This window comes from Puma concolor, unplaced genomic scaffold (genome assembly GCF_028749965.1).
Source record: "Puma concolor isolate L17-30 unplaced genomic scaffold, mPumCon1.1.hap2 unalloc_scaffold_7, whole genome shotgun sequence".
NCBI lineage: Eukaryota > Metazoa > Chordata > Mammalia > Carnivora > Felidae > Puma > Puma concolor.
This window is the reverse complement of record NW_028240280.1, coordinates 546,885-572,594: the sequence shown is the minus strand read 5'-3', so window position 1 is coordinate 572,594 and position 25,710 is coordinate 546,885. Positions and strand designations below refer to the sequence as shown.

The 25,710-nt window shown below is 44.4% G+C and overlaps 1 protein-coding gene, 1 long non-coding RNA gene and 1 pseudogene across 3 annotated transcripts in view; 2 read left to right on the top strand and 1 right to left on the bottom strand.

Moving 5' to 3' along the window:
- LOC147571033 (uncharacterized) overlaps positions 1–5,202 on the top strand; it is a 31,256-nt gene extending 26,054 nt beyond the window's left edge. The window contains exons 2-3 of the long non-coding RNA XR_015247794.1: positions 3,111–3,802; positions 4,660–5,202. This is a non-coding gene — a long non-coding RNA (uncharacterized LOC147571033). The remainder of the gene's footprint in view (positions 1–3,110; positions 3,803–4,659) is intronic.
- Positions 1–25,710, top strand: part of LOC147571030 (transport and Golgi organization protein 1 homolog) — a 494,441-nt gene that overhangs the window by 346,164 nt on the left and 122,567 nt on the right. The window lies entirely within an intron of this gene.
- LOC147571032 (protein shisa-6-like) overlaps positions 1–25,710 on the bottom strand; it is a 51,268-nt pseudogene that overhangs the window by 16,738 nt on the left and 8,820 nt on the right. The window lies entirely within an intron of this gene.

The following is a 25,710-nucleotide window of genomic DNA, read 5'->3' as shown; positions in this document are numbered from 1 at the left end:
AGCCACGGTTATTTATAGCCCCTGTTAGAGCAACCCGCTCTATATCCAAACTATTACAGAATTTGATACGAGAAGGGAGTGGCTGCTAGTGTAGAACCCAACATAAGTGGCATAGGTTTGGTGGGCAGGCAGTAGGTGGGAAGGCACAGGTATTACAGTCTGGTGGCAAGTCTGGTGACAGTTTTTATGTTGTGACAAAACACTAAGCTGTTGTCTATGATCATTCTCGTGGCGGATCACATGCCATCAGAACCTGAAACTCAAGAAGAAATTAATCGTAATATTTGGAATGTGGTGTCTGTGGGATGCATTTTGCCACTTTCACCAGGAACCTGCCACAAACAGACCTCAGGCTAGGGTCGGCCAGTCTGCCAGCACTGATTCAGGGGTATACAGCTCTTCTAAGGAAGCTCTTTCTGCCTGTAGATGACAATCCAATTTGGCGGCAACGAGAGTGACTAGTGCCGCCAAAGCCTGAGAGAGGCAAAAACTTCTGCAGCCCAAACTGAAGGAATTACACGTGGCTTTCAATAGGTAGCCTAAGCAGGACAGGACACCCAAGCCTTTCTCAGTCACCTCCCCAATATGGCTGACTCAAGGTAAACTGGCTAAGTGCAAAATAGCTGTCATTGATTTAGTAGGGAGACTTGGTAAAGCCCAGAACAAGCTACACAGAAGACCAGAGTTTTCAGGCCCCAAAACTATGCCTGAACAAAATATTTCAGTAGGATTATTTACATATGGAATTTGACAGACATAAAAGTAGACCAGAAGCCTAAATGTTTGAGGGAATTTTCTTGCAAAAGAAACCATAGCCTAGGAAAATGGGGAGGAGAGAGCATATCCTTTCTTGTAACGCCATTGTCAATAAGGCATAGACTAGTTTGACCTCTAATACAATCCTTATGATCCCCTTTCTGCGCAGCAGGAAGTGGTCTGCAAAAGCCATCCTGTCCTCAAGAAGGGTATATTCTTCCAAACATCCACCTCAGATTTGTCCACAGAGGATGATGAACATGAAAGAATGTTCCAGAGGGAAAGACAAAAGCTAAAGATGACAGCAGAGGAAGGAATGCTTCCCAGACAGCAGAATCAGGACCTACTGAATGAACTGAGGCCCCAAAGAGTGCCAGGACAGGGTTCTGTCATAATTCATGCCCAGGGGAGTTGGATCATTGCTAGGGACCTATGTTACCTCATTATTCACTCTTCTCTTTCCAGTATTGGAGTTTTTATAGCAATATCCTACTCCAGGGATAGATATTGGTTGGTTTGGAGACTAGACATAACTCATGCTTTAGTTTATAGTTTGTCAGAGAGGAATTCTATCCCTACTGAATGGAGAGAACCAAGGAGTAGCAAGAGATACTAAATTTTGACCCAGATGTAGTCGTTCTATGAGACCTGGAGGTTATATTTCTTGAATATGACAATGTTCTATGCGTGGGGATGATGCCCTGTGTGTATTTGCGGACAGTTGTTTAATCAAAGGGGTGGACCCTGACTGAAACTGTTAGTGGTCACTCAATAGTCATGCCCTCAGTTCTCTCATAGAAATGGAATGCCCTATTTCTGGCCGAACACATAACCACTCAAAAGGAAATACCACATTTCCCAGCCTCTCACGAAGCTACGTACAGCCAGGCGACTAAGTTCAGACCAATTAAATGTGAGCAGAAGTGATATGGAAAACTTTCTGGTTATTCTCTGAAGCTAGAGGCATGTCCTCCCCTTTCCCACATTCACTTCCCACTTCCTGGATGTGGACATGATGCTGAGTCCTCTCAGTTCTACCCTAGAGGTGGTGGAGCACCTTCACAGAAGGAACCTGAGTCCCTGAGAGGGTGGAGCTGCTAAGCCAGCTATGGACTGCATATGCCCAGACTATTCAGGAAGGAAGGAATAAGTTACTGGGTGTGTTTGTTGAAGCAACCGAACCTGTATCTAACCAGACATTGCTCGAAAGAATTTGTTCGTATTGTAGACAGTAGGAAGCTAATAACAGCATTTGAACTCTCATGATTTGTTACAAGTATTTTTGTTCTAATGTTGAGTACATTGATGATATGCCAGTATCATCAAATGAAAATCACTAATCCCGAGTTTCTAGAACTTGAATAAATCTATCAATAACCCAAAGCAGTCATTGTTTACTCTTTTCTATGTTTGCAAACGTGGATGGGAATTGGGAAGAAGAGCGCCAGCCACCTGAAACAGATAAATTTACACATCACACAGTTAGAAAAATGAAGTTAAAATTCCAACAAAGGATACACGTTCGATATTTTGTGAAATACTGGGACTGCTTTGAAATGTATATTATCAATACCTCCTTTTAAACAACCTTCTTAGATTTTGCTAACTCGAGACTCTAAGGTCTACCTTTCCCTCTTCTGCTGAGTATCACAAGGTCTCCTCTCCAGATCTAAATGCTACAAACTTTGTTATGAGACAGTCTTATGGGACAATATCTAGAGGACTTTCAATGTGACAGTTTTTAAAAGAAACCCTGACATTTTTGTGGGTTCAGTGTTCAGGGCTCAGGGCTCTTGTGACTGATGAGCAATCTCTTTCATCAGGGCAAGACTTTGTGATAAAATCTTACTCGACTTCTGTGTCTGTTATCTTAAAGTCTACCACACCTGGCACTATAGTCTGTGGCCTATTTCTCTTGACATACTATTAAAAGTCAAGATATATTCATTGTTTCATTTTGCCTCACGGCCCCCAAGCCCCACCTTCCACAGGCAAAGGAGATTGTCTTTTAGGCCTAGGAGCCAATGAAAGTGATCCAGTACTTGGTTTGTTCCAAGTCTGGGAAAGTTCCTCCTGCCCCAGAGCTGGCATTGAAATTGCAAACGGTAAGCACTTCTCAGAGGAGACAGGGACAACAGCTCCCCCATCCTCCCAATATCCCAAGTCCCTGAATAGAGTCTGTTGTTGAAGTTGGTAGATATTCGTGTTCCATTTCTTTCTCTCCAGCAGTCTGACTCTTGTTTGTATTCATAAAGAAATTGTTGACCTTATGGATTCGTTCGCAGCACTATGACCTCAAAGATGATCTCTCTGAGACACGTACCGACACACTGCCTTTTCTGCAACTTGCCTAGGTGGTTCCCCGAGACAAATGTGGAGCCGGTTTCAAATCTTCTCTGTGACCTGGTGTGCCTGATGAGGACCAAGGAGAAAAACTGCTACTTGGACCTTCAAATTTTCTGACTCCAAGACCCAAGGCAAAACAATTCTCCACACTTTAATTTGATAAAGGATGTGCTAAACCAAAGGTCCCAACTTGAAAAGGTAAAACCAAAAAAGTTTTTCAACTTTGAAATGTTGGCAAAGACCCCCTGGTAAGGTGTCTGTTTCATAACCAAAGATCATGAGATTCAAACCCCATCCATGCCTGGCCCTAGAAAGTACAAATTCACAGGAGAGGTGTTCTAGCAAGTGACTGAAAACACAGGCTTGGCAGCCAAACAGGTTTGTGTTTAAATCCTGGCCTTGTCACTAAAACCAAATGTCCTTGAGGAAACTGCTTAGCTAAAACCTTAGTTTTGTCATCAGTCAAATGGAGATGTCAATGGTACCTGTTTCTTAGCGTTGTTGCAGAGATTAGATGAGATAATCAATGACCCCAAAGGAGAAGAAGACAAAGGGAGCTCTGGAAGAATGATTAAGCTCTCCCAGAAAGTGGCTAGCATCCTCTCTGACACATGGGCCCTCAGCCATGGGGACCAACTGAAGATATTCCTGCGCCCAGCACCAGAAACCTACTGGAGCTGCCTGGCCTGGGTGCGATTGGGTAAGACATGGGAGAGGGGCCCCTGGGACAGAGGCTCCTATGGGATTCCAGTCTCAGTCATTCACAGAATGGAGAGGTGGTAAAAGGATGTCCATCTGATGCCTGAATTCTTCCCATTGTGTGGGGGTCTATAAACAGGCCTAAGGTTTCATCTCAGTTCCACGAACTGCCACTTTTGTAATATCATCCCTCTCTGAGCCTCAGTTTCCTTATGTGTGAAATGGGCACAGTAATAGTCAGACTTGTGTGTTATTGTGAAAATGAAACACAAATTATCCATAGAGAGTGCTTAACTACCTTGTAGGCCATTTATCACCTCAAGGAAATCTTAGCCTCTGAGAGGCTCCAAAATATAAATATTTTTTGGAATTAGGAGGTTCCTAGGAAACTCAAAGCACATGTTCCCTGGAGATTTCCCATGAAGTGTTTGCCATTATAAGTTCCCACAAATGGCTCAGCCTATTGCTTTTGCCTAATAATAGGCTTGTAGTTAAAAAACAAAAAATCCTGAAGAGCATTCAAAGAGCAGGTATCCTTGAGAATGCCAGGTGTGGGAGGCACAAAGAAGACAAGACAGGAGTGAGCCACACCACGGCTCAACAGAAGCCCTTGAGTACTTCAGGAAGTAAGTCCTATTTTTTGAAGGCCCTATGCTTGGAGGCTCATCTTTGCCATGTAGTTCCCAAGAGTTGGGGTGCCTGAGGTAGCTCACAAACCCCTCAGTCCTCTGGGACAACTTCTGTATTATGAGATCCTCCTGACTGTGGGTCACCACACCTGGAGTGGGGTTTCTTGTGAGACTGTGTCTCTGCCTCTCCTGTTTCCATATATTTTATCCTTTTTCCGTTATTGTACAGACACTGTTAAGCTATCTTTCAGATCCTTTTCAGAGGGAATTGTTCCATAAGCAGCTGTTGAATTCTTGTGTTCATGGGAGGAGGTGAGTTCACGATCCTCCCATGCTGCCATCTTGACCCCAGCTCCACAGTCCATACTCTAAACCACATGTGAAATAATACATGTTTAAAACCACTCTGTGGGCAAATAGCAATGATACGTTTCTTCTGAACGTGTATTCTGAAATGTTATCAAAAGTCCATGGAATGAAAATCGCTGAGCAAGAAGCTGGAGCTAAGGATGAATGAGACAAAGTTCTACCCTCAGAGGGGCTGAAACACTCCTAGGGGAGATGAGATCGATGAAGGAGCAATTTAATGCAAGCACGAAGGTCCTCGGTAAATTGACAAGGAGTTCAGAAGGAAAAGAAACTCCCTTCAGCTAGAAAATCAGGAAAGGATGCTGCAAGGAGGTAGCACAACATGCATATTCCCACTGCAAAGAAGCCACTCTGGGGGACTATACCTTTGTTTTCATTGTATTGCTTCTGCTTAAAAATAGTTTAGGACGGGGGCGCCTGGGTGGCGCAGGCGGTTAAGCGTCCGACTTCAGCCAGGTCACGATCTCGCGGTCCGTGAGTTCGAGCCCCGCTTCGGGCTCTGGGCTGATGGCTCGAGCCTGGAGCCTGCTTCCGACTCTGTGTCTCCCTCTCTCTCTGCCCCTCCCCCGTTCATGCTCTGTCTCTCTCTGTCCCAAAAATAAATAAACGTTGAAAAAATTAAAAAAAAAAAAGTTTAGGACGATACTTTGGGAAAGGGTCACCAAGGAAAGCAGCGTCATTACTCTAAACTTCCCTTTTTTATTCAGAAGTGTACTTCCCAGAATGAGATTTCAACATCCCACTGTTAATCATGGATAGAACAACTACACAAAAGATCAACCAGGAAATAGGAGAGTTGAACAACACTGCAAAACAACTATGTTGATTCAAAGTGAATAAAAGTTGTTTGTTTGTTTGTTTTAATTTTAGACAGAAGGGAGAAGACTTTCATTTAAGCCTAAGTTAAGATAGCCACCAAGGATACAAAATCTTCACAAAGAAGAGACTTCTCTGAGGAAGGAACAGTCAGTGCAGGATTACATATGTTTTTTTCACACGATGCATCATAAATCATCATAGCCAATGACATTCCAGAAAGTTACAGACTTTATCTCATGTTTTAGTATCTGCAAGGCTGTATGACTTTAATCTTATGGAAACCAGGGACATGTTTTTCTTGTTCTTTATGTTTGAAATGCTCCTTTTTGGTTATTTTTATTTTTATTTTTTGAAGCTTTCAATTTTTTTATTTTTTTTAAAAAATGTTAGAGAAGGAGGAGCCAAACCATAAGAGACTCTTAAAAACTGAGAAAACACTGAGGGTCAATGGGGGGTGGGAGGGAGGGGAAAGTGGGCGATGGGCATTGAGGAGGGCACCTGTTGGGATGAGCACTGGGTGTTGTATGGAAACCAATTTGACAATAAATTTCACATTTAAAACATACTAAAAAATGAAAAAATGTAAAAAAAAAAAAGGTGAAATTGACAACACTTAAAAGCCGTCATTCTGACCATTTGAAAATGGACAGTCCAGTGGCTTTTATTATAGTCCTGATGTTGCACAACTATTACCACTAAGTCTAAAATATTATTATCATTCTGAGAAGAAAGCCCATATCTCAATTCCTCCCACGCCAATTCCCTGGCGACCACTAATCTACTTATGTCTCTTGGATCTGCCTGTTCTGGAGATTTCATATAAATGGAATTATACAAGACATGGACTTTTGCTTCTTTCACTTAGCACAATGTTCTTGAAGTTCATCTACACATGTGACAGTACTGCATGGCTTTTGATGACTAGACAATATCCCCTTGTACGGTTTTACCACCTTTGATGTATCTGGTCATCAGTTGATGAACAATTGGGTTGTTTCCACATTTCAGGAATTGTGAATAGTGCTCCTATGAACATTTATGTAGAAGTTTTTGTGGGAATATATGTCTTCAATTCTCTTGGGTTTATACCTTGGAATGAAATTGCTGTGCCATATGGCAACTCCATTTTTAACTTATTAAGAAATTGCCAAATTGTTTTCCAGAGTAGCTGTACCAATTCACACTTCCACAAGCAGTGTTTGAAAGTTCTGATTTCACTACATCTTTGCCAAAGTTGATTTTTTTCCTTCCAGGATTTTATTTAAAATTTGTTTAATGTTTATTTATCTTTGAGAGAGAGAGAGAGAGAGAGAGAGAGAGAGCGAGCATGAGCAGGGGAGCAGCAGAGAGAGAAGGAGACACAGAATCCCAAGCAGGCTCCAGGCTCCCAGCTGTCAACACAGAGCATGATGCGGGGCTCGAACTCACAGACTGCGAGTTTGTGACCTGAGCCAAAGTCGGACGCTCAACCGATTGAGCCACCCAGGCACCCCTCCTTCCAAGATTTTATTTAAATCCAACTTAGTAAACATGTAGTGTAGTACTGGTTGCAGGAGTAGAATTTAGTGATTCATCACTTACACATAACAGCCGGCGGTTATCACAAGTGGGCTCCTTAATGCCCATTAGCCATTTAGCCCATCCCCCCAACCACTTCCCATCCACCAATACTCAGTTTGTTCTCTATAGTTAGAAGTCTCTCAGGCTTTGCCTCCCTCGCTGTTTTTATCTTATTTTTCCTTACCTTCCCTTCATTCATCTGTTTTGTTTCTTATATTCCACATGTGAGTGAAATCATATGTTTGTCTTTCTCTGACTGACTGATTTTACTTATTTCACTTAGGAACTAGTTCATAAACTACTTCCATCCATGTCTTTGCAAATGGCAAGATGTCATTTTTTCTGTAGTCTGAGTAATACTCCATTATATACATATACACTGATTCTTCATTATCCATTCATTGTTCAATGGCCATTTGGGCTCCTTCTATACTTTGGCTGTTGAGGCAATGCTGCTATAAACATCGGGGTGCATGTATCCTTTTGAGTTGGTATTTTTGTATTCTTTGGGTGAGTACCTAGTACTGCAATTGCTGAATTGTAGGGCAGTTCTATTGTTAACATTTTAAGAATGTTCATTTGAGAATGAGTGTGTGTATGTGATCGGGGGCAGGGGCAGAGAGAGAGGGGCGAGAGAGAGAATCCCAAGCAGGGTCAATGCTGTCAGTGTGGAACCTGAGGCAGGGCTCAATCTCATGAACCATGAGATAAAGACCTTAGCTGAAATCAAGAGTTGAATGCTTAACTGAATGAGCCACCCAGGCGCTCCTATTTTAACTATTTGAGGACCCTCCATACTGTTTTCAAGAATGGCTGCAGCAGTTTGCATTTCCACCAACAATGCAAGAGGGTTCTTCTCTCTCTACACCTTTGCCAACACTCGTTGTGTCTTGTGCTCTGGCAACCATCAGTTTTGAACAGGGACTTTTTATTATTGTCCTTAAGATATTTCCATCTGAGACACAAAAGACAAAGGTGGGAGGTGTGGCCAAGGCCCACACTGGTACACCAGGTGCTTTTCCAAAACCAAGAGGCCTGTAATAGGGTATGTAACCTTTAGTACAAGACAGACATTGTCATCATCAGTTGTTCCCAGAAATATTCTAATTCTCCAAGCTTGTGAAATCAAGGGAAGCCTCTGCTTGACATAATCATAGAGCAGCCTGCGGCAGACAGATGTACCCTGCATGTGTCAGTCACATAATAGTCCCCAAATATGTGATAAATGGATGGAAGAAACACTATCGAACAGCCAGAAGAAAAGAGGAAGGAATGTTTGTGTCCAGTGCAAATCCAGCAATCCACAGCAGTGGCTATTTTCACACTAGAGGCACCAACATAGAGGAAGTTTCCACAACCCCCTTGCATCACACAGTTTCAAAATCAGGCTGTCTTTCAAATAGCAATTAATCTGACACCTACCCATGTAAATTATTGACCGCTTGAGAGGAAAAGGTAATGGCAACAATGCTACGAGGGCTCAGAGTCCATTTCCACCAAAGCTGCTATTTGGGTGCTGGCCCAATGGAGAGGTGATAGCCTAGAAGGCTAGTATTGAAAGAGATCTCATGTGCCTGCCAGGATGGTTATGGTAATGGTATCTACTTTAAAGATATGATTGAAGTCTTCTTGATTGCCATTTTCAGGAATCACCTTTATGCCTGGAACCCTTCAGCTGACTGTCAAGGACATTTTCTATCAATCATACACACCTAAGTCCCAGTGCATGGTAGTCAATGAGGCTATGGTCCCACTTGTGGACCTTGTTGTGTCCAACTATGCCCCCTTGAAGACCAATCTCTTGGTATCAGATAAGAGCTATGACGGGTGGTTACATTTCAAGGAGTTGATTCACTGAATGGGCACTAAACACAAGATGCTGAAATAAAGAAAATGTCTATTTTGGAAGATGAGATGATGTGTGAGACGTGTTAATGTAACTTGGGTGGTGTAAAAGGAGAGACAGGGAAGCTGGACAGCAATTTCTAATCCTGCATCCAGAGTACTCCCTTACACAAGATTTATGAACTGTCTTGTTACTTCTCAGTCTGAGTGGAAGGTCACATCTCCTGATTCATACCTAAGTATTCCTTCTGGGAGACAACCAATAAATAGCTGATAAAAATATGAAGGATCAGGAAGCATATTGAAAACAAGGAACACTCATCCTCACCAGTAAGTGGGAGAAATACTTATTAGAACAATGGGATGGTGCCACATCCACCCTCAGGTAAGCCAAAAATTGAGTTTGATCGCTATAAATGTGGTCTCTAGATGGAGACCCTGAGCTTGTCTCATCCTGGAAATGCAGTTAGATCAGCACCAAATCATTCTGAACAGCTAGCAAAGAGATTTGAACATTAAGACAATAATCTGCATCACTTGAGCCACAGAACATGGCAGGTATGTGGTGTGGATAAGTGAACTGCTGGAGAGAAAAGCCGGGGAGGGGGGGAGCTCTTTGTGGAGAGAGAGGACAGAGAAAAGGAAAGGGGGAGAGTGCAGCCCACAGGGATGGTGCAAGAGAAGCACTCCGCTGAACGTAGCTGGAGAGAAAGAGAGAGAAAGTGAAAACACTTGCAGGGGACTGGACAAGAAATCTGTGAAACCACACGAAAAAATTTGGAAAGACCATGGATACCTGGAGATTAAAGAACATCCTACTATAGAATGAACGGGTTAACCATGAAAATAAAGAGGAAATATAAAAGTACATGGAAGCCAATGAAAATGAAAACATGACAGCCCCAAACCTCTGGAATGCAAGAAAGGCAGTCATAAGAGCAAGTATGTAGCAATCCAGGCCTTCTTAAAGAAGGAAGAACAGTCTCAAATACACAATGCAACCTTACACCTAAAGGAGCTGGAGAAAGAAGAGCAAATAAAGCCCAAAACCAGCTGAAGAAGGGAAATAATAAATATTAGGGCAGAAATCAATGATATTGAAATTTTCAAAAAAGTAGTACCGATCCACTAATCCAGAAGAGGGTCCTTTGAAAGAATTAACAAAATAGATACACCCCTAGCCAGACTGATCAAAAAGAAAAGGGAAAGGACCCAAATAAATAAAATCATGAATGAAAGAGGAGATATCACAACAAACACCACATAAATACAAACAATAAGAGGAGAATACTGTGAGCAATTATATGCCAACAAATTGGGCAATCTGGAAGAAATGGAAAAATTCCTAGAAACATAAAACTACCAAAACTGAAACAGGAAGAAAGAGAAAACCTGAACAGACCCATCACCAGGAAAGAAATTGAATCTCTAATCAAAAATCTCCCAACAAAGAGTCCAGGGCCAGATGGCTTTCCAGAGGAATTCTACCCAACATTTAAAGAAGAGTTACCGCCTATTCCTTTGAAGGTGTTCCAAAAAATAGAAATGGAAGGAAAACTTTCAAACGAATTCTACAAGGCCAGCATTACCTTGATTCCAAAACGGGACAAAGACCCCACTTAAAAGGACAACTACAAATCAGTTTCCCTGATGAACATGGTTGCAACAGTTCTCAACAAGATACTAGCCAACCAGATCCAAAAACACATTAAAATAATTATTCCCCACAATCAAGTGGGATTGATCCTGGGATGCAAGACTGGTTCAATATCCACAAATTAATCAATGTGATATCTGACATTAATAAAAGAAAGGATAAGAACCACATGGTCCTCTCAATAGAGGTTCCTGAAAGCATGTGACAAAATATGGCACCCTTTTTAAATAAAAACTTTCAAGAAAGCAGGGATAGAAGGATCATACCTCAAGATCATAAAGGTCACACTGCTAATATCTTCAATGGGGAAAAAATGAGAGCTTTCTCCCCTAAAGTCATGAACTCCACAAGGATGTCCATTCTCATCACTGTTATTACAGAGGGTTGGAATTCCTAGCCTCAGCAGTCAGGCAACGAAAAAAATTAAAGGCATCCAAATCGGCAAGGAGGAAGTCAAAATTTCACTCTTTGTAGACACCATGGTAATCTATGTGGAAAACCCAAAAGGCCCCATCAAAAAACTGTTAGAACTTATACATGAAGTCAGCAAGGTTGAAGGATATAAAATCAACGTACAGAAATCAGTTGCATTGCTATACACCAACAATGAAGCAGCAGAAAGCGAAATCAAGGAATTGATCCCACTTAAACTTGCACCAAAAAAGATAAAATACCTAGGGATAAACCTAACCAAAGGGGTGAAAAATGGATACACTGAAAACTACAGAAAACTTAGGAAAGAAACTGAAAAGACACAAGAAAATGGAAAACCATCCCATGGAGTGCAAGAACAATTTAACAGTTGTTAAAATGTCAATAATACTCAAAGCAATCTACACGTTCAGTGCAATCCTTATCAAAATGACACCAGCATTCTTCACAGAGCTGGAACAAACAATCATAAAATTTGTATGGAACCAGAAAAGACTCTAAATAGCCAAAGAAATCTTGAAAAAGAAAACCAAAGCTAGAGGCATCACAATTCTGGATTTCTAGCTGCATTACAAAGCTGTAATCATCAAGACACTATGGTACTGGCCCAAGAACAGAATAGAGAATGGAACAGATTAGAGAACTCAGAAAGGGACCCACAGACGTATGGCCAACTAATCTTTGACAAAGCAGGAAAGAATATCCAATGGAATGAAGACAGTCTCTTCAGCAAGTGGTGCTGGGAAAACTGGACAGTGACATGCAGAAGAATGAACCTGCACCACTTTCTTACACCGTACACAAAAATCACCTCAAAATGCATGAAAGACCTAATGTAAGACAGGAAGCCATCAAAATCCTCAAGGGGAAAGCAGGCAAAACCCTCTTTGATCTTGGCCGCAGCAACTTCTTACTCAACACGTCTCTGGAGGCAAGGGAAACAAAAGCAAAAACGAACTATTGGGACATCATCAAGGTAAACACTTTTGAACGGCGAGGGAAACAAACAATCAGCAAAACTAAAAGGCAACTGACAGAATGGTAAAAGATACTTACAAAAGACATATCACATAAAAAGGTGAGTATCCAACACCTATAAAAACTTATAAAGTGCAACACCTAACAAACAAATAATGCAATGAAGACATGGGCAAAAGACAGGAATAGACGCTTTTGTAAAGAAGATATCCAGATGGCTAACAGAAAGAAGAAAAGATGCTCAACATTACTCATCATCAGAGAAATACAAATCCAAACCACAAGGAGATACCACCTCACACCTGTCAGAATGGCTAAAATTAACAACTCAGGCAACAAATGATGTTGGTGAGCATGCATAGAAAAGGAACCCTTTTGCATTGCAGGTGGAAATGCAAACTGGTGCACCCACTCTGGAAAACAGTATGAAGGATCCTAAAAAAAATAAATTAAAAACAGAACCACCCTATGACGCAGCAATTGTACTACTAGGTATTTATCCAAAGGCAACAGGACTGCTGATTCAAAGGGTCACCAACACCTCAATGTTCATAGCTGCATTATCAACAATAGGCAAAGTATGAAAAGATCCCAAATATCCACCGACTGATGAATGGATAAAGAAGATGTGGTATATATACACAATGGAATATTATTCCGTGATCAGAAAGAATGAAATCTTGCCACTTGCAACACAGTGGTTGGAAGTACAGTGTATTATGCTAAGTCAAAGAAGACAAAGACAAATATCACATGATTTCAGTCATATGCAGAATTTATGAAACAAAACAGATGAACAGAAGGGAAGGAAAGAAAAATAATATTAAAACAGAGAGGGAGACAAACTGTAAGAAGCTCTTAAATACAGACGGAAAAAAGGAGGGTTGCAGGTTGGGTGTTGAGTGAGAAGATGGGCTAAATGAGTGAAGGGGATTAAGGAGGACACTTGTTGGGATGAGCACTAGGTGCTATATGTAAGTGATGAATCACTAAGTTCTATTCCTGAAATTAAAAAAAAAAAAGATTACGTGTAATGTTTCAAAATTTGAAAAAAATTCAAATCAACAACTCCATACCTTTTAAAACATTATTTGTAATAAGAAATACATTCTACATTGCAACCTAGTACATAGATACAGAGCAAAGAAAAGTTAACAAATATTTATTCTAGCAAACAATGCATTCTGATAGTTTTCATTCTGCTTCATTTGTTTACAGTGCCATGGGCAACCTATGGAAATGTCCAGCAATAGGGAAGTCAAGATAGCTAATGTGCTATAATTTAAAAAGAAGATGCAGGTCTTTTATTTGTCACATAAAAATATCACAACAACTTCTTACCAAGGGAAAAAAGCAGGGTATGAATGAATATACATATTATCCTATTTGCTGAAAAACAGTTTGAAAGGAAACATAGGCCACAGGGATTAACACTTTCTTCTTTTCTTTTGTAACCAGTTGCAGCTTTTCTGAATGTGACAATCAGGACATAAAGCTATACAGCTACTATTGACTGAGCATTCACTGTGCGTGCCAGGCCCTGGACTCAAAGATTTACATTTCATTTAATCCCCTTCAAACCTCAGATCATGTAACCATCCATCTTACGGAGCAGAAATGGAGGCTCCCAGACTCCAAGTAATTGCCTGCGGTAGGGGTTAATAAAAGGATGGAGCTGGAACTCAAATTCACGTGTATCTGACAACAGACATCATGCTTCCAATGTTAGGCTGTGCTGCCTGCCTCATAGAGAGGAGAACGGAGGATGCATCCCAGTTAGGATGGGCTAGATGCTATTGTGCGTAACAAATGGCCCCGAAGTCTTAATGGCTTGTAATAACGGAAATCTTTTCCTTGCTCAAGCCACATGTCCACCATGGTCCTCCTGGGACCAGGATAAAAGAGCACCCACCATAGGTAACTACCAGGTGCCATAAGAGATGGACAGAGAGGTGGCCAGACACAGCTGTTCCCAACTGTTGTGTTCAAGGTGGCACTCTTCGCTCCCACTCACGTTTCACTGGTCAGAGCACGTCACAGGGCTGCATCCAGCTTACCGGGTCACGGGACAATGTGACATCCTTTGTGGAGCCTAGTGAGGCCACCACATGGTACCAACCTGTCTGGGGGACTGGGCAGGGACAAAGGCGACGCACGGGTCATTGGTAGGAAATGACAACAGGACTCATTCGGGATGGGTTTGCTTCATCCTCAACCAGGTGAAATTTGTCCCAGAGTTGCCCAAAAACATCACTGGCAAGATTAAAGAAGTGAACTTTGGAAAAAGGAGTTTGGTCACATGTAATCAGCAAAACACCCAGAAACCACTCTGTGATCTTGACCAAATCCCTGACTGCCTCAGTTTCCCCACTATGGAGAGGATGAGGACGGAGGGATGGGCATTGTTTTGTAAGAGCATCAGGAGTGCCCACGGTCCAGCATTTCTGTTCTTTTACATTAATATCAGTTATTCTCCTTCCTCCAAATCCCTGGGTGAGTGCTCCGAATGTGGCCTGCGTAAGAAAACACTGACCTCGGCCTCCAAGGTGACCTCGTGTTGTGCTTTTATCCTGACAATGAACTGGCCCTAAATGCTGTCCCTCCATAATTCTCCCCAAGTCCCATCAGAGAAGATGGGCTGGATTCTCCCTCCTTGTTCCAGGGGCCCTGGGTGACTCCTTATGCCCATTCAACTGCTAGGACACAGAGGTCATGGGAGACACTCCTGTGGCCCCAGGTGCCCATCCCTGCCTGGCTTGCCCATGCCCTGCTGGAGGGTGATGCTGGGGCAAGAGCTAGTGAGGTGGCTGGGGCAGGGGTTAAGGGTCGAGGGCAGCCCAGCGTGGTGATTCCCCTTGCTTGCAAGACCATGGCTCACTGCTCCATCCACCATCCCAGGGATCTGCTGCCCCTGCTGCCTCTGGATGCTGCTGCTGCTGCTTCCCGGCCCCAGCCTGCACCAGCACAGGTGAGTGAGGGATCTGCCCTTTGGGGACTCACGAGGGGTCCCAGCTCATTCTTCTAGAAGGCCCTGAGACGAATATTTCATGTATTCACACCCTAACTGAATGCAGCTCCTGGTCTTCTGAGTTTCTGTTAGGATTTCTCCCCGGAAACAAGCCTGAATCTGGAACAAACCATCCACGGCATCCATGATGTGATGTCGTGAGACCCCTCGATCCACGGGTCCTTTAGCAAAATACATCTTCAAATACTGTCTGGGAAAGTGAGTAATGAAACACGGGAACAGCCCACAAAATGCAAGGGCCTGTGCTGCTGACCGACTGGCCAGTGCCCAGGGAAGCCACCCAGGGCCCTCTCCTCAACACTCAGTGCAACAAGGCAGCTTCTCTCTGGCGACTCAGGAGACACCAAGTTGCTGCAAGGCTCCCAAGGTCTCCCCTGGGGAGGGCGGCAGAACCTGCTGGAAACGCAGCTCTGGTCTCTGTCCTCAGGCAAGGGCAGAGGCCCTGAGTCCTCTGGGGGCGACAGAAGCCCTTCCTGCTCTGAGGTGCCCTGGGTCAGAAAAGCCGATGGGGCGCCCTCTGCCGGCCATCACTGCACACCCAGAGGAACCGGCCCCTCCTGGTTTGTGGTGCTGGAGCTCTGCCTGCTGGCCACCATGGGAATTCCTGCAATGTTGAAGGCCAATGTTCAGGCCCTCAGCTGAGGGACTGAAGGTGTTCTGCGCAAATAAGCCTGTTCTCCACATTGGGAGGGGTCTGAGTGACAGGGCCTGGGACACTAAGAAATCTTTTCCTTCTCCTTTCTTGTGAGTGTAGCATGAAACCACATTTATTTATGCAATGACATCATTTGCAACACTTTCAGCAATGTTCACAGAAAAACAGCCCACCTATTTACACATGCTGAACAAGAGGTAATTGTGTTTACCTCCAAAATACTTAGGTTAGATAAAGAATTGACACCTTTGAGAGACAGATACCAGCTTCCAGCTCTGGAATGAATAAGTCCTAGGGCTACAAGGTACAGCCAATGGAATAGAGTCAATCTTGTAATAATAATGTTGCATGCTTTCACATGATAGCCACACTTGTGGTTAAGTACAACATAATTTATAGACATATGGAATGACTACACTTTATGCCTAAAACTAATACAACAAATGTGTGAACAATATTTCAATAAAGAATCGACATCCTTTACACTATTTTTAATTTCTCCTTCTTTGCCATTAAAAAAATCATTCCTGGGGTGCCTGGGTGGCTTAGTCAGTTAAGCGTCCGACCTCGACTCCGATCATGATCTTACAGTCCATGAATTTGACCCCACCTTAGACTCTGCACTGACAGCTCAGAGCCTGGAGTCTGCCTCAGATTCGGTGTCTCCCTCTCTCTACCCCCTCCCCAGCTCCCGCTCTCTGAAAAAAAGAAAAAATAAACATGAAATTTTTTTTTCAAATCATGCCTAATTTAGACTCTGTGATATTCCATTTATCCCACATTCTCTAACATCACCATCTGGATGTTGACAGCTTCTCTGAAAAGTCACTAATAATATCTTTGATGGACACTTGTGACAAGGTCGCATGCAACTAACAGGGAGCTACACATCTGTTACGACTTTACTGTAAGCACCTTGGCTAATATTTTCAAATTATGAAAATGAGCTGGGTCCCAGCTCATTCTTTTAGAAGGTCCTGAGAGTCAACATTTGGCGTCTTCACTTCCCAACTGAATGCGGCTCCTGTTCCTCCGAATTTGTGTCAGGATTTCTCCCCCGAAACAAGCCTGACCTGGAACAAACCAAGCCCAGCCTCTCTGACGTGGCGTCACGGGACCCCATGAATCCACGGATCCTCCAGGGAAATACCGGCAGGGGAAATGAGGAACAAACCACGGAACAGCCCAGAAAAAGCGAGGGACTGTGCCGCCAACCGACCACCCGCGCTTCCGGGGAAGCCGCCCAGGCCCTGCCTCCCCCGCCTCGGGACTCAGCCCCACCACCTAGGAGACGCCAAGGGGCTGCGAAGCCTCCAGGGTCTCCCCCAGGCCCGGGGGCGGAACCTGCTGGAAACGCAGCTCTGGCTCTTTGCCCACACTCAGAGGCACTGGGTCCTCAGAAGCAAGGAAGCCTTCCCAGCCCGGAGGCGCCCTGGATCAGAAAAGCCTAGTGGGCGCCTTCTCAGGCCAGCACTTCCCACGCAGAGGCCCGGCCTCTCCCTGGGCGTGGTACGTGCGCGCCCTCTGCCGGCCGCCGTGGGAATTCCTGCAATGCTCAAGGCCATGGCTGCTCAGCTGGAAGTACTGAGAGTGCAGCTGGTCCAGTGAAGCCTGTTCTCCTGATCCAGAAGGGTCTTAGCGAAGGGCTTGCTTGGGACACAAAGAAACCTTTTCCTTCTCCTTTTTACTGAGTGAAGAATGAAACCGAAATTATTGACGTAGTGATATCATGTGTAATGCTTTAAGCAGCATTCGCAGAAATACAGACTGCAAATTGACACCTGCTGACCTACAGGTTATGGTGTTTAGCACCATAATACTTGGGTTAAATAAAAAAGTTGACAGCTCTGAGAAAGAGATACAGGCTTCCAGCTATGGAATGAATAAGTCATTGGGATATAAGGCACAGCCCATAGAATACAGTCAATCCTGTAAGAAAGTGTTGCATGCTTTGGAGAGCATAATGTATACACACGCAATCACTAGGATATCTTCCTGAAACTAATACAACATAATGCGTCTATTATATTCAATTCAAAATGAGAATATTTTTAATTTCTCCTTCACTATTAAAAATTATTTCTAATTGAGAACATGTGAAATTCCATTTATACCACATTCTCTAATGTCACCATCTTGGTGTTGAGAGCTTATTTTTCAAGTTGTCAATAATGTCTGTGAGGACACAAATGTGACAAGGTCAGAATGCACATCTAGAGGGAGCTACACATCTGTTATAAATTTCCTGCCTGTATATGGGTAATATTTTCAATGAAAAGTGCCTTAAGGATGTAGATGGATGAAATAATTTCCCTAAAACTCATAGGTAGACAACTGAGCCTTCGAATAATAATTGCCATGTCTTCACAATCAGAGGAAGGCTGGGTGAAGACATAGGTTTCTTCTTTCATGTAAGAGAAGGCTGTGGCATTTTAAACTCCTCACTTAAAATCCAGAATCCAGAGATCGGCAGTAGATGTAAGAATAGCAATGCACCATCATGTTGCACATAACTAGTTCCAGAAGGAGAATACAGACCTTATTCTAAAATACTTTTGGTTGAGTGCAATAACCCATCATTGCAAGTTCCAGGCTGCCGGCTCTGGGGGCAGCACAATGCCTGACTCCTGGTTTTGGAACATAAGGAAGGTCATGCTTAAGCAGGGGGAATGGAGCAGGGCCTGGGGGAGGGCGGGGAGAGACAGATCATAGTTTCCTCCCCATGGGGCACACTCTGCTCACCTGCTGATGAGCTGCACACTCTGCCTCAAGCCATCTCTCTCCATGACCGATCCTGAGACTGGGTCCCAACATGCCGGGCAAAATGAGGGGGGACCCATCTTCCCAGCGGCAATGGCCTCTACAGAGCTTGCCGCAGTGAGGTCGGAGCCTTGTACTCATGGAACTGTCATGCCCAGGTTTCCTACCCTTTCTGCCCCCAACACTTCTTAGTGTTCACAGAGCCCCCGCCTGCATGGGCCCATCAACCTCTCCACACACCGTGACCAGCTCCATCCTCTCCTCCTTGCCTCCTCTTTGTCTCCACTTCTCTCTATTCCTGTCTCCCTCTGTTTCTTCGTCTCACTCTCTCAGACATGCCCAATTCTCCCATCGCGGACTCAGTGCCTCTCTCCTTGCCTGTCTCTTTCTCTGCCTCTCCACAGGCCCTCAGCTTTCTGCTCTGTGCAGCCCTGTCCAGGAAGCAGGGCACCACGTGTCCTGTGTCCCCCTCTCTCCTGTCATGTTTTAGCGCAGGCCCTGATTGAAGTGGATGAGAATCCTGTTTACAGAAGCTGCTCATGCTGACCTTTACTGCAGCATTGCTGTTCCAAGCCACTCCTGGGAAGCGTGTGGACAGCCAGGCCTTGACCCCTTGGTGGCCCAGCCATGACCCCAATGTTGCTGGAGGGCTGGTTGCCTCCGCAACCTGGGAGGAAGAAGGGCCCTGCAGGCGTCAGGGGCTCTGTGGCAGAATGCATGGGCTTTGAGGACCCGGAAAGAGCCAGATGCTTACAACCAAATCCTCCTTGGAGGTGAGGGAGGAACAGTATCATGTCACTGACCTCTGTCCTACCCATGTGTCACTAAGGAAACAGTGGGAGGAGGGGCACCCAGGTGGCTCAGTCGGTTAAGCGTCTGACTTCGGCTCAGGTCACGATCTCATGGGTTGTGAGTTTGAGCCTCTCATTCGGGTCTGCGCTGACAGATCAGAGCCTGGAGCCTGCTTTGGATTCTGCGTCTCCCTCTCTGTCTCCCCCTCCCTCACTTGTGCTCTGTCTCAATACACTGGGAGGAATATGGGACCTCAGAAGACTCACTCCAAAACTACCACCGTTAGTCTTCCTCAGTGCCCACCTGGATTGGTGCTGTGAGATAGCGAGTAGGTGGGAACAGTCCACAACGTGTGGATTAATGCAGGGTTTCCTCGCTGTTCTACCAGAGACACTGCTGAACCCTCATCCATGTCTTGCAATCAGGAATCAGCCACTTCCTGGGGACTGACAGCTGCCCTGCTGATCACCGCACACCATGGTGATTAGCAGGTGCCGTGTGCTTGCGAGTAAACTGATATTACACTGTATGTTAATTACAGTTGAATTTTAAAAAAAAGTCCATATAGGGCAAAGAAGACATTTCTACAGAAATTTTAACGTATTTTGATCTAAATGATAATGAAAATTGAATATATTAGAGGGATATCTGTAATACTGAGTGCATATAAAAGGTCCAGTGACTTTAAAATTTTCTGCTGACTCATGATTACAAGTCTATCTATAAGTATACTTCAGTATACTCACAACAAAAACAGTTCTCCAGGGGTAAATTAGACAAGCACAAGTTCCCATAGAGGCAGTAATAATGTTTCCAAAGAATTTCAAACACATCAGAGCCAGGAGGGAAATGGTCAGGCAAAATATGGACAGGCTGAAATAATATCAGAGATGATGGGGAATCTTAAAGATGTTTACAATCTATCTGTCGCAAAGAATCATCTTTATAAACCCTTTACCAGCCTCCAGGAGGTTATAAGCACACCTCACAAATGTCTCCTCACACAGGATCAAGAGGACAGATGGCTTACAAAAGAGCAGGAACAAACTTGTGGGGGTGATGACTGCGTTTGCTATCTTGTGGTCATGGTTTCATTGCTGCTTACATATGTCAAATATCAATGAACTGTATTCTTTATAAAGGTGTTGTTACCCTATACAAATTACACGACCCTGAAGCTGTAGGAAAGATGTAAACGGCAACACTGAGAAATTTCATTTTGCTGACCAACATACTACAACTGTGTTTTAATAGTAAGAATTTGTAAGCCAATGTAAAATAGAAAAATTAAGAAAATGCAAATTTATAGTAGGTACGAAGTCAATGACTTCTGGTGTACATTCACGAAGTACCTGGATAAAATCCTTTGGAATATCTCCAAACTGTGCCCCAAATTCTTGGAAGAACAGAAGGAAATAAAAACACAAAATGTACTAGAGATACAAATGAGATTGTTCTAGAGAAACATGTGGACAGATATGGATATATCTGAGAGAGACGGGCAACTGCTATTATAATAATATGGGATTATTTTTCCAAGAAAATAAATTACACATTATGGTTCACTTTTTGATGTTTTCTTTCAATGTTCACTTTGATTCTGAATCACAGCTCAAAATGTCAGATTTCTGAGGTACATAAAGATTTGCATAATCAGGTGATCATGTATATTTTGATAATATCTGTGGGATTTTAAGTTACCTGAACACGCATCTTCAAATACCCCAATGAAAGGAATTCATGTTTCTCTTTCATGGTATTGTGCCAAAATCAATCAATAGCAACTCTGAAAATGGATCTCTCAAATAATACAAAATTCCTGGGTATGGTCAACCAAAACAATAGTATGCATCTCATGCTACAAAAACTGGACTTAGAAGCATTTTAGGAGCAAAACACTCGCAATGCAATTCATACTAATTCACATACCAAGCTTAATTGTGTGCAAAGAAACCTGTCTAGAAAGTAGCCTCTGAAATCTATAACATTTTCATCTTCAGCTCTCAGAGATGAGATCACAAAAATGTGTAATGGTGGGAAATACACACTCACCGTCTTTGACTAGCCACTGTCTGAAAGAAAGCAGTAGCTGTCAGCACAATGGTTGGTCATGGGGCTCAAATGCACCAAAGACAGAGGCCATCTTGTCACGAAGGTAAAACATCTTCGGCTGTGTGGTGCCTCTGGCAGCTGTCTGGCAGCTGATATCGGTAGGTGACGCTGAACTAGATTAGATCCAATGAGGCCAGGAACACTAGGTTCTCACGGTCAACGGCCACGAGTAGGTGGAGGTGGGCAATGCAAGACAAGTTAGTTGATGGAAGAATTCAGAGATGAGGTAGGGAGAGAGCTGAACCAATCTGTGAGAGGCAGCCTAGGTACAGGGGGAAATTTCTCATCAAGACGATCAAGAATTTTCCTCCTTCATAGTCTCAAAAGAAACAGAATCGATTCTATTTAGATGGGAGGCATTCGTGTGGAATGATTCTGCCTCAGTGCAAGGGTTATTCCTGACTACTGGGACTTTCCAGACCCCGCTCTAAGGATCTGGTACATGCCAATCTAAAGAAATCTACTTATCTCTATGGTGTTCTCTGTCTGTCCGTCTGTCTGCCTGCCTCTCTCACTCTCCTAGGGGTACAAGTTTTGCTTTTCAATGATAGAGTGAAATAGTCACACTGGGAACCAGGTGTTTCATTATATTTGGACAATCCTAAGGACATTCAGAACCCTCCTTGCTTTGAGTAAATCAACACTCTGCGCATACTTAGCTAAAATAAGGACAACAATTCATTCACTTCCGGATCGTGTCGCCCCTCGTGATTTTCCTATCATAAATGTCCAAGCGAGATGCAGCCACTTAGTTCCTGCTGGGCTTATGAGGCTCCCGTCAACACAGTTGGACACAGAGTCCCGGGGGACAGCCTCCAAGACCCGAGGCAAAGGGCTGACTCAGAAGTTGCTAGAAGTCAACAAACCAGGAAGCACAGAGCCCAAAGACATTTCACTTTTTAACACTCTGTACCAACACCAATGCTCCAGTTACCTCTGTTCCCAGGGCTACCAAACTTCACAAATATGAACAATGTGCTGATAGGAAAACGAACTACATATAAGACGGACCCTAAGCTTACAAAGCTTGAAGCAGGATCTTAACAGGGCTTCCAGGAGCCGGTCTAATATCCATAGTTCCTATTAAATAAGAGTTCTTGACATTTTTAAAAACAACTTTAATGAAATAATTCACACATCATAGAAACACCTATTTAAGTCGATCAGCTCAATAGCTTTTAGTATCTTCACAAATCCTTCCTTCTTGACACTATAAACCTACTATGATCAGGTTTACATCCTGTCACCACTGCTCTTTTTGGACCAAGCAGCACAGACAGGACCCAGAACTTGATGCGGACAGCTGTGGCCACAACCACTTCAGCCTGGTGGAGAAACCTGCCCTGTGGTCCTCAGTCTTCAGGAAGAAATGAAGTTCTTCTGAAGTTCCCATCAGAAGCCCCATACAGAAGCTGTTGTTTAACCACAGTGTGAACGAACCAAACAGGAAGGAAGAATCCACCGATGTCCCATGTTTACTCACATTTGTGTTTGGGTAACCAGGACACCCAAGCACAAGGAGCCAGAAAAACAGCCTCTGCATCTTCCTGTCCTGGTCCTTTAAGGGGACTCTAGGGTTCCAGGCGGGAGGTGGAGACGGAGGATGGGGTGTAGGTGTGCAAGGGAGGAGTGGGGAGGGATGGGAAAGGGGGGAGGGGTGGTAATTGGGGATGGGAGAGGAGTATAAAAAGGGGGTGGGTTAGGGAAGGGGTGTGTCAGGAGAAGAAGGGGGTCAGGGACAGGACCAGGATCAGATCAAGTACAAGAGGGGTGGGGGGAGGGTTCAGACAGGTTAGTAGGTCAGCAGGTCAGTAAATCACTAGATAAGCAGGACATAAACAGCAGGTTAAGTGGACTCTCAGGAGCAGGTGGAGCAGAGGAAGATCCTTCTTCTTCCAAGCCCTCACCTGTCTAGGTGTTGCCTTAGCAACCCAGAGCCTTGATACTCTCTCTCGACCAATCAGCTGCCCTCACCCCTGGTAGAGCAATACGGACACCCCTTGTGACCTCATTTTTAAAAAGCCACTTCCCGCCTGGTGCACCACCACGTGCCATCCCAACGACAGGTCCTCTCTGGAAAGGTGGCCGACCTTCCGGTTTCTGGGCCCTCCCAACCCAGCTCTCTGTCACTTCTGAGTGCTCTCTCCTTCCTTTCTGAACTCCCATCTGCCATGGGCAATAGCTGAACAACAGAGAAAGCAAAGGACGACACAGCTGCAAGAACAATCAAATGCACACGCAGACAGGAAGGTTTAACCCTCTCTCAGTCAAAACAGATAGAACATCCATAAGGTAGACATCTTGATAGCAAACCATCTGAATCCCACAGCTAGATCCATGTATGTGTCCACATGGACATAACACTGTAGAGGACACATTCACTTCAGGCACAGAGGATACGGTTACAAACATTCACCCTATTTATTACGGCCATAAGGGAAATTTCAGAGGAATGAAATGATTTCAGAGGAAGGAAATCACACAAAGCATGTTTCGGTGATAGAATGTGCTAGAAATCACTAATAAAGAGGAAACTAGAAATTCCCGTATGTTTAAAAATTGAGAAGTTCCTCTAGAAGTAGAATATGAGTCAAGAAATCCCAAAGCAAAAGAGCTATATTTGAACTGAATGATAGGAGCAAAATAAAATTGTAATCCAGAATGTCTCCTGGCCTAGAATATCCTGGAATGTTGGTGTGAGAAGACTGTCTGGTCCCCAAATCATCTCTAATTGACCTGGACATTTTAACACCACAAACAGTGGTACATCTGTCACTTATCTGTGTGACCCTCCTACCTATTGGCATGGGCTGTACATTATGAACCTTACGGGGGATGCGGGGGGGGGGGGGGCGGGGGGTTGGATCCAGCTGACTCAGAAGGGATCTCCTGCAATCTCCAGGAATGAGAGCATTTTAAGAGATATACTTCATCAGCTTCTCTCCTGGGGGACCCGGGACAACACCCAGATTGTTGGCAACACCAGGTGTGCTGCCCGGGGAAGGCCAAGCAGGTGGGCAGGGGCCAGGGACCCAGGTGACTATGCAAACCTACTGTAATCATCTCTCCCAGGCTCTGTCCTGAGCTGAGCTTCCTAAATAGTTTCTCTGCATGATTGACTCAATGATTTCCCAACTGAAAATCATTGCTCTAAATCCCCTCACTTTTATTTTTACATAAATTTATTGTAACAGGAACCACTCTGGCACTGCTAAAATAGCAAAGCAAGGGCTCCAGCCTAAATATAAAGAAACCATACAAAACAACCAAAACCAAAACAAAACAGGAATGAAAAACCAAGAGCGTTACATTCCCTTTAGATCCTGCTGCCTGCCTCAAGAGCCCCAGGGTTGGGCTGTCCTGGTTATACAAGGAGAGGCCAGCAACAGAGGGGGTGGAGTCTGACTGGCCCAAAAGTGAATGGGAGAGAGGCCCTGACAATAAGGGGGCCTAGGGAATTTCAAGAAGGGTGGCCAGGGTCACCCTGATTATAACTGGAGCAGGGACCGGGGAAAGAAGAGGCAGTGGACAGAGTCTGGGGGGCCTTGAACAAGTGAGATCATTCATGGAGGTGAGGAAGTGTCCCCAAAGCCAATGTCAGCTTCCCATCTGGGGAGCCCTTCGTGGCCCCTGGGGGCAGGGCCAGGAACCTAGAGTTTGAGATCCAGTATGCCGCTTACCAGCTGTGTGACCCTGGACTGGTTTCCTTCAGTAAAATGGGAGTGTCCATGCCTGTGTCCAGAACTGTGCTGAGGACAAGAGGAAGCCACGTGCTGAGCACTAGTGGATATCAGCGCCATCACCTCCCTGGGGCATGTGTCTTCCCAGTCTGGTGCCTTAAAAGTTGCACAGCTGTTAAAGGCAACAAAGGTGAAAACCACAGTTCCCTCCAATTTCAGATCTGTGCCAAGCCTTTGCCTTTGCGGACATCACCTCTCGGGACCCAGTAGCAGTACCATCTGTAATCCCTTGCACGGATGAGGAATCAGGCTCAGAGCCCTCAAGGGGAAGGCTGGACCCAGGCTGAGAAAAGGCTCCCTGCTGACTTGGGTCTGGGAGGGGATGTTGGGAGAGTGGGAAGCTGGGGCGTGGAGACTCCAGAGAGAGCAGGGGCCACAAAGATTCTTGGCCCCATAGCCCAGCTTTGTCCAGGTCAGCCTGTACAGAAGCTGAGGCCAAACCAGAGGGCAAGGTCACAGCCCGGCTCCTGCACCTCAGGCTGCCGGTCATTCATCTCTGTGGTCACGATAATGCTGTCATATACTAGTCCTGA